The sequence below is a fragment of the Pyrus communis genome, chromosome 10 (assembly GCF_041283825.1).
Source record: "Pyrus communis isolate YQ-2024b chromosome 10, ASM4128382v1, whole genome shotgun sequence".
NCBI lineage: Eukaryota > Viridiplantae > Streptophyta > Magnoliopsida > Rosales > Rosaceae > Pyrus > Pyrus communis.
The window spans coordinates 17,177,182-17,186,152 of record NC_142574.1 but is presented as its reverse complement, the minus strand read 5'-3'; the positions used below and the strand labels follow the sequence as shown (position 1 = coordinate 17,186,152).

The window sequence follows — 8,971 nt, the reverse complement described above, 5'->3', positions numbered from 1 at the left end:
CTACAAAAGTAAATTTAAGCTAATTAATATTTTCCTTCTTCTACGCTTGATGTAATATGTATATTTGTGGATGTTTGGCCTAGGTTTTAGCTGTATAGCAAATACTATATTACTCTACGTGTAATTTGATCCAGAAATTTAGCATTCATATACAAATGCGAACCATGATCCTTGTGAGTTCGATTTTGGCTCTAATTATATGTTTTTTAAAATACAAGTGATACAGGAAGTAGATTAATCGAACAAAGGACCTCCGATACATGAGTATTTGCCCTTAATCATTTAAGCTGCAAGTTAAAACATCGAACTCTTCTCTTCAATTCACTCTATAATTCTAAATATCTTTTTGAGTGATGCGGTGATCTAAGTTCCACGTATGAAGACTGAGTACCAATATTCCAAAATTTATGTTTTAAGGCCCAAGATCAAATGGTTCATCCTCATGAAATTTGGTGAGCTGTGATGATTAACTGGGCTTGATGGAAAATTTGTTGATTCTTAACAGGGGCTGCCTTTAAATATTGGACTTTTCAACCCAATAGTTTAACTTATTTTTTTGGTCTTGGAAATAGTTTAACTTTGAATTGAATGTTTTTTATTTTTGACAGATATTCCTTTCTTCTTTTTTTTTCTTTTTTATTTTTTATTTTTTTATTTTAAACAAATGATATGTTATGGGCTAGCATCAATAATATGGTTTCAAATTCGTCTTTGACGAGAATGAAATCTAAGACCTCTCATTTACAAGTGAAGAGGAATACCATCTGATCGTAATACTAAGTGGTGAATCTTTATCCTGTTTTGAATCATTTTAATTATGTGAGAGTTATTTAACTCGGATGTAAGGAAGTGGACACGTTACCTTAACTAATATCTCAATTTTTCATTATTCCACACCAATAATGTCTCTTGATTACCAGTTAACAGTTCAATCATACAAATAGAAAGTATCAAAATTGTTGAACAAATAAATCTTTAAAGGTTGCATAGTACGAGCAACTAAATTGGAATCGGATAAGGTTATGGTTGATAACGGACTAATTGCGTGAGGTCCAAGCGAGAGTGTAGATGGGTCCATGTACCACAAAGAAAAAGGAAATGGAACATTGACATTGAAAGGGAGGTGCACCCTTTATATTTATGTCTGGTTGTGATGAATTATATTGTTGATAACAGACTGATTTGTGGCCACGAACGAATAACTTGAGTAATTTTATTTAATCTTTACTAGTAATAGTGTCGATATTGTTGTTGTTGCACCTAAATCTCCCCTAAATTTAGTATGAAAATTTATATAAATTGTTGCATAAATGGCTTATGGTGTGTTTAGACGAAACCCATTTTGTAGTCAAGATGTTTGATCATTTGTTTGCTGTAATAATTAATAGAATAAGTACGTATTACTTTCCCACAAATAGAGCGATCTCAAATATGAAAACTCTAGCAACCAAACGCATGACACTTAATTAGTTTGATTTTATTTGTATGTGATCCAATGTTTTACTCATGCGACCTAGTTCAAAACTCTCTATTTCTTTAAATTATGGCGATAGTTTCTACCTTTCCTCTTCCTCCTTAATAATAGTAATTTTTTTTCAAAAAAAAAATGGTTTTTGATTTTTATCCCATTAGCAACAAACAATATTTATAAGCCAACAAACCACAAAGCTAAAATGAATTTCAGACATTTATACATGCACATAATAAACAGGGGATCCTCTGTTTCCTCTGTTTTGAGCTACCAACATTGGTCAGTCTCCCAATTCCTAATAGTCCGTCGGGAAGACCCCGCCATTGCCGAAGCGGCAGCAGCCATGTTCGCCGACGAGTACGAAGATTGGAAAGGTTGGGGACATCTATAAAGATCCCTGTCGTAGTTTGCTCTTTTATCGGGGTCCGATAGCGTTGCGTAAGCTGCATGGATTTTCATGAACTCATTAGTAGAGTTTTGCTTTTGGTCCATGGCGACAACGTCAGGATGGCACCTTCTGGCTAGCTTTCTGTAGGCTGCCTTGATCTCATGGCCACTTGCACCCATTGGAAGGCCAAGAACCTCGTACAGTGAGGAAGTTGAGCTAGCTGCTGCAGCCATGATGAAGTTTTCAATCGTCGCCGGTTTGAATCTTTGGAATCTGTTTGGGTTGGTAGGAAGAGACTCAACTCTGGGGTTTTTTAAGTGCTAGATTTTTAGGAAGGAGATTGAGATAATGAGTGAAGTGAGTGGGAGGTTGTGTTGGAGGGCTTGAGGATTGGGATAAATGGGAAGGTGTTTGTGTTAGTTTATATAGAAGTGGATATTATGTATCTTCTATTTGATTCTGCAATACGACTTCAACATCTATTGTCGATAATTACATATATTCGAGATTCAATCAAGATATTGTACCAAAAACATCTCTATCTCGAACAATTGCATGGATGAATGATACATAAAAACATCATCTGCACTGTCGATTATAATATAATGTTATTGTTTTAAACGATCAACCAATGCAAAATTAGTAACATGGATTGTACACCATGAGAAAGTGTTCTTGGAATTGTGCAAAGGGCTTAAGAGCTTATCCATAGGAAGCTGTACTGTGCTGAGTCAGCTGTGCTGTTTATATGGATAGGACTACACTTTCCTCCAATGGTCCCACTTTATAGATAGAGTTAGGTGCAGTGAATTCTTGATTTGTTGTATTTGTTTTCATTGGCCCCACTTTTTAAAAGCATCTCCACTTTTTACTTTCTTTTTTAAACGTCTTATCTTAAATTTTGTTTTTATGAATCTTTCAACATAAAAATTTCAAATTGTAACAAAATTAGATTTCATCATTTATAAATCAGATTAAATTTCTTTATCTCAATCTCATCAGTTGAAAGAAACAAATTTTCACTTTGTCTTTTGAAATAATTTGATTTTCATAACATAATAATTTATCTTGCATCGTAAACTAATATTATATAATCTTAAAAAAATTATTTGAAAATTTGAAAATGAAAATAATAGTTGGGTCCACTTAAAATCGGTAATCAGACTCTTAAATTTTTCAGTATTGGATAGAGAAGTACGATGTGTATTGAAATAAAATAAAACATACAAAAATGAAAGATAACATGTTTAAATGGGTCCTGATAAAAATTTTGTTGGAGCTTTCAACTCTATCTGAAGGAAAAGAGAGCATCCTCACCTGTAGCACTCATCTCTCTCTTCACCGACTTCCTTGTGCCTTCACCACCACAACACCGGCAAGACCATCAAATATCGTGGCTCACCCGCTGCATGAGATTGGTAATTTGGTAGAGCCTCAAATCAGAATAGCTTCTCCCAAGACGCAGAGAGTGGTGGCGGCGACCGAGGAGGACGAGAAGGTGCCTATGGGGTAGTGTGGAAGTGGGAAGATAGAGGTGGGAGGGAGGAGAGGTTCTCACAGATTCCCATGAAGGGCAAGACATGATCTCTCTTTTGCCGGATATTGTCATCTTTGTACTGGATAATCTAAAATATATGTTTTAAGAAAGGGTAATATAGTAATCAACCTAGTTTTAATTCCGATTCAAATAAACTTGTAAACAATTATCTATCATTTCTACTTTGATTTTAGATAGTTTAGTAAACAACTTTAACATAAATCTCATTTTAATTTTGTCTGAATACAATTCTTCATCAATTTAATTTCTCTCATGTTGATTACAAATTAGTAAATTAGTCATTAGTGCTTTCAAATGATGTTTGTAGACTTGTTTATTGGTAGTGAGACTGTACAACAAAACAATTTGCCAAACATGAGAGTTTCTTGAAGGGTTTGATAGTGTTTCTATACAAGTTGAAGTTCTTATGTTTTTGCAATAGATTTTTCCTTGGTCTTGAACATATTTGGGTTTAGGTTTCATCAGTTGTATCGATCCTTGCTGAAGTTGCATGACAGCGAGGAATGCACTGGAGAGGAAGGATAGTAAATTGACAGAAAAAGGAAAAAACTGTTTGTAGGGACAATGTTCCCCTATGGATAAAAAACATCTAACTCATCTCATAGAGAAAAAACTTTGCAATCACTTTGTAGTTCAACTATAAGTATACTGTATCTCTCTTATCAACTTAGAATACCGTCACAATGACATTCTCATTGCATAAAATTTCTTCTCTATTATATAATGTCATGGTTTTTTAAATAGCGTATTGTACTCCAAAAGATGGGGAATTTGAGTCAACAATAGAATTTGAGTACGAAATTGTCATTTAAGTGGCTCAGACTTAAAATCTCAAACTAGAAAATGGAAAAAAAAAAAAAAATTACCACTACATTATATCACTAAGAATTTTTCAAGCTCATGTTTTCCAAAGTCCCGAACCAAAAGCCTAAAGGCAAACAACCTATGACAAGTGACACGGGCCACACAAAAAACTAACGTAAAAAATAGAAATGTCAAGGAGACAACAATTTTGTATCACGTTAGATGACAAGTGATGTGTATACATTACTGAATTAATAAATTTCTCTTATTGAATGTTGATTATATGGGTTGCATTGCTTATCATATGTGATTAACACATCAATATAATATAAATATGCAATCTCCTTAACGTTACCTCAAACGAAACGTGTGTAGCGCCACGCCAGTGTGGGTGGGTGGAGAGATTGGAGTCCGTAAGCATAAAATTAAACCCAAACTGAAGTTGGCTGACCCATTAACAATCTTATTCTATAGACCACGATAATGTAACTCAGCTCATGGGCCTTTGAAGTCGCAAGGTAGAATGTGGGCGATGATAGTCGAACTTCAGCAAGCCCAAATTTCGGCTGCCTAACCCACAATTATCAGAAAGCGCTTGTAGAGTTGGCCCATATACTAGAAACGATTTTAAAATGATTAGAAGCATTTTTGTTAGTGAATGCCGTAAGAATGGAAGCACTTTTGTTGGTGAATGTAGTATGATTAGAAGCACTTCCAAGTGCTGAGCAGAATTCAGGTCATTCAGCGGGTGACAAGACGCGTTTCTCACTTGTCACCATACTACATTCAGTCTCAAATGTCGATGAACAAAATTAAGAAGATGAAGAGAAAGGATGAGCGACCTGCGACCCACCCGAGAAACAAATACTCCGAGAACCCACCCGACTTTGCTCACTTGGCTTCCCTCTACCCCTCTTTCCAGCCCTTCGTCTTCTTCTCTCGAGATGGTCGTCCCTGAATCGACTGGACCGACTTCAACGCCACCTGGGAACTCACCCGGGTCCTCCTCCTCCACGACCACCGCCTCAATTGGTAATTTTTCTCATCCATATCTGCATTTGCCTACTTGGGCAGCTGTTAGAAATTAGAATTCATGGGTTTTGATTTGAAAGTTTGTATCTTTTTCGTTTTTTGAGGTTACCCAGTTTCTTGTTTTAGCTGAATATGCCTTGGTTTTACTTGTATTGTGTATCTGCTCTGTCAAAAACTTTTAGTGATGTCACTGAATCCATAACCATTGCCACCCTAATTAGCTTCAATGGTAGTACCAGGATCCCAGTAGGTATGAAAGTATGAAACATTGCAGCCTATGAATTTAAGTTGGATGATCAATCTAAACAGACCTATAATCTTGGTACCATCCTTATTACGCAGAATATAAAATGATAGCCTAGGTTTAATGTTACATTGAAGGACACATTTATACTCAGCTTAATAATGTAATAATGTGATAAAATTCTGGTGGCTTAAGTTATTATATATCCAAGTCCGAACTTATTTTCACTCCTATGTCATTGTATTGTTCCCTCTCAAATTTTGTTGGTCTCGCCTTTTTGTAACGGGGTGGAAACCCAGGTTGAATCCTTGATGTCTATTCAGTTAATGAAGTTGCATTGTCATGGGGTTTGTATATGTAGGACGTTCAATGTGAATTTGATTTCCCAGGAGGATTCCTGATGGGCAGCTGTGCCCTACTGTGCCCAATAGATCGAATTACATTCATTGGATTGAAGATCTTCTCTCGTCTGACATCATTGTGAAGACTACAAGCAATGGTGATAAAGCGAGGGGCTTTGATATTGGAACTGGCGCAAACTGCATATATCCGCTTCTTGGTGCTTCTCTTCTAGGTTGGAGCTTTGTTGGGTCAGGTTGTTTATTAGTTTTTCGTTAGTGTTTTGAGACTTGGTTTTTAAATACGCCAATGTCTTGCGCAGAACCTAAAAAAACATTTTCACTGACCTTGATTGCAGATGTGAGTGATGTTGCACCAGAGTGGGCAGAAAAAAAAGTTAGAGATAATTCACATATCTCGGAACTTATTGAAATTAGAAAGGTTGAAGGTGGTAAAGAGACACTTCCATTAGAAGGATCACATAATGAGATGTTGGTTAGCACTGAAAGCAAAATAGAATTGACTCAGAATGTGGGAAGGGAAGTAGCGCCTTCACCATCCTCTTCATCCACATTTCGTGGGCCACCTATTCTCCTAGGTGTGGTTAAGGATGGTGAGGAGTTTGACTTCTGCATGTGTAACCCTCCATTTTTCGAGACCATGGAGGAAGCAGGACTAAATCCAAAAACTGCATGTGGTGGGACCGCAACCGAGATGGTTTGTCCTGGTGGAGAGAAGGCTTTCATCACTCGCATTATTGAAGATAGCGTCACATTGAAGCATACTTTTCGGTAATGTTCTTTATTATCCATTATGTTATTTGCAAATCTCTTCTGTCTCAGGGTAATCTTCTTAAAAACTCAGCTCTTATGTCTCTCCCTTGACTTGCAGGTGGTACACATCAATGGTCGGTAGGAAACTGAACGTCAAAATCCTAACATCAAAGCTTTGGGAAGTTGGAGTCACCATGGTAATGACAACTGAATTTGTCCAAAGCCAAAAATCTCAGATGGGGGCTGGCCTGGTCCTTTTTGCCTCCTGCCAAGAAGTTACTATCATCTCATGTGGCTGTGAAGAACAATCTCTCTTTCAAGCTTGAGGTTTGTTTGTCCTTCTTTTATATTGTTTCAACCACCTATTTTAAGCATCTACCTGATATTCTGAATGTTGCAAATTGGAAGTTGTGAGTTTTCAACATGAGGTTAAGGATTCCCTTAAACCCTACGAACCACCCTGACAAACCCCCATCCATTTGATTGTTTGAATGACAAACCTGCTCTTAGATGAGAGGAGGAACTATTTTGGTACGAGGACTGGTAGCAATGATGCCATTATTCTAATGTCAACTGGAGACCTCCAAGATTTTATTTTCTTGAGTTTTTAATGAACAATTCAAATTATTGAAAGATGAATAGTAGTTAGTTCTACCCTGCGCATGTAATTTGCTCAATAATTAGTACAACATTATGGCTTCCCTAAGGTTGCAATCCCAGGAGCAGTGAGCTGAAAAGATTTTAAAATTCCTTCCATTTTTTATGCCACAGTTTGCACTAGCAGATTGTTTTGTTTCTATTTTTTTGGTCTAATATCTTTTTTTCTATAATAAGCAAATACATGTTTATTTAGGAATACAATCATCATCTCTGAGGACCGAGAGGACTGACTTACATCGCTTCATCTCATAGTTCTTATTCTCTTGCATTTTGTTACTGTCTTGTTCCTACTAATGTGGACATGTAAACTTGAACACATCCTCATTTACTGTCTATGTATGGTCATCTGTTAATTTGTTATTCTGTTTATTCATCAAGTGATACTGGTGTGTACTTACAAGCAGCACTATCTAACTTTTAACAGACCACGATGACAAAAGATCACTCGGATGCAATCTTGAAGGGTGAGTCACAAGATTGTGATAGAGTTATCAGTTGTGAAGATAAGCAAGATGCATCCACAAGTTCAAGCTGTTTGAATTTGCCTTCAATTCATCTAGGTTTTCGTGTTTCGGTACGATGCTGTCATTACTTGGCTTGTATGTGGTGACGTTGTCTTTAGAATTTGTGCTTGAGTTTGACGAGGTTCTCTTTCTTATAGGTATTTCAGCAAAACTGAGGGACACTTCTGTTGAAAGGCTCACTACAGCAGGGAGATAGTCAACTTTCAGGTCTTCACCTACCTATTTCTCAAATTCTATTAACATAAACCATTGTACTACGCCCTGGTGATGCGTTTACTTCCTTTTACTAGCTTTGAATTGTCACCAACATCAGTGCAATCTATCTTTCCTTGTGCGTCTGAATGATTTTGATCGCCAAGAAATATGCTAGACACTCTCATTAAGGATGACAGTGATGATCACAGAATAAGTAACCATATGCTGTTTTTCACTATTTCATGCGTATCTTTCATTTAATTTCCCAAGGAAAGAATAGTTCATCACATCCTACGTATTAACTTGCAGGACCTCTCGCCAAATGTTTTGCAATGGAAGATTTATAAGATATGGTTTTATGTTAATTGCAGGAGAATTCTCACCAATATACATATATCCACATCTGATCTAGTTTTCTCATCCGGTCCAATATGTCCTCTGTTTTGTATACCCCAAACGCATAAAACGTAACTTCAACAGTGTTTATATCGCACTCGTAATTCCGTGTAGTGACCTGAACACATTTGATTATCTTCTCTTCATTTGTTGTATTGAATGGCATGCTCCTGAGTCCTAATTTAATCTTCCCTCACCACATGATCAAATTAATTACTTTGTTTCTTGTAAAGTGATTGGTTGGTACAAGTTTGAGATAAGTGAATCTTGTACGTAATGCCAATGAAAAGAGAAGCTGCCTCATCACCTATCAATGTCGTTTCTATGCTTGATCAATCTGATATGTTGTACTTGAATGAACCTTCCACTTCCAGGGTGGTAATTGCAAGTAAATACAACTTATGGACACAGTTTTTGTGGACTCATTTGGACACTAGTAATTGGTTGTTTAGGTTCTCGCATTTTTTATTTTTTTTAATTTTTATTTTTTTATTTTAATCAATGTGAAAGAGGGGATTCCAACTTAGAACTTCTTATAATATTGAAAGCAGGATTTACTACGAGGTCGACAGCTAGTTGGTCGGAAA

The 8,971-nt window shown here is 36.5% G+C and overlaps 2 pseudogenes across 1 annotated transcript; one reads left to right on the top strand and one right to left on the bottom strand.

The window, feature by feature from the left end:
• Nucleotides 1-1,628: 1,628 nt before the first annotated feature.
• Nucleotides 1,629-2,645, bottom strand: LOC137728241 (chaperone protein dnaJ 11, chloroplastic pseudogene; annotated as a pseudogene).
• A 2,247-nt stretch (nt 2,646-4,892) lies between these two features.
• LOC137728240 (uncharacterized) lies at nt 4,893-8,820 on the top strand (annotated as a pseudogene). The gene is made up of 7 exons (XR_015952295.1): nt 4,893-5,253; nt 5,887-6,092; nt 6,195-6,627; nt 6,728-6,936; nt 7,710-7,843; nt 7,931-8,202; nt 8,298-8,820. The product of XR_015952295.1 is annotated as an uncharacterized LOC137728240 (transcript).
• The last annotated feature ends 151 nt before the right edge of the window (nt 8,821-8,971 follow it).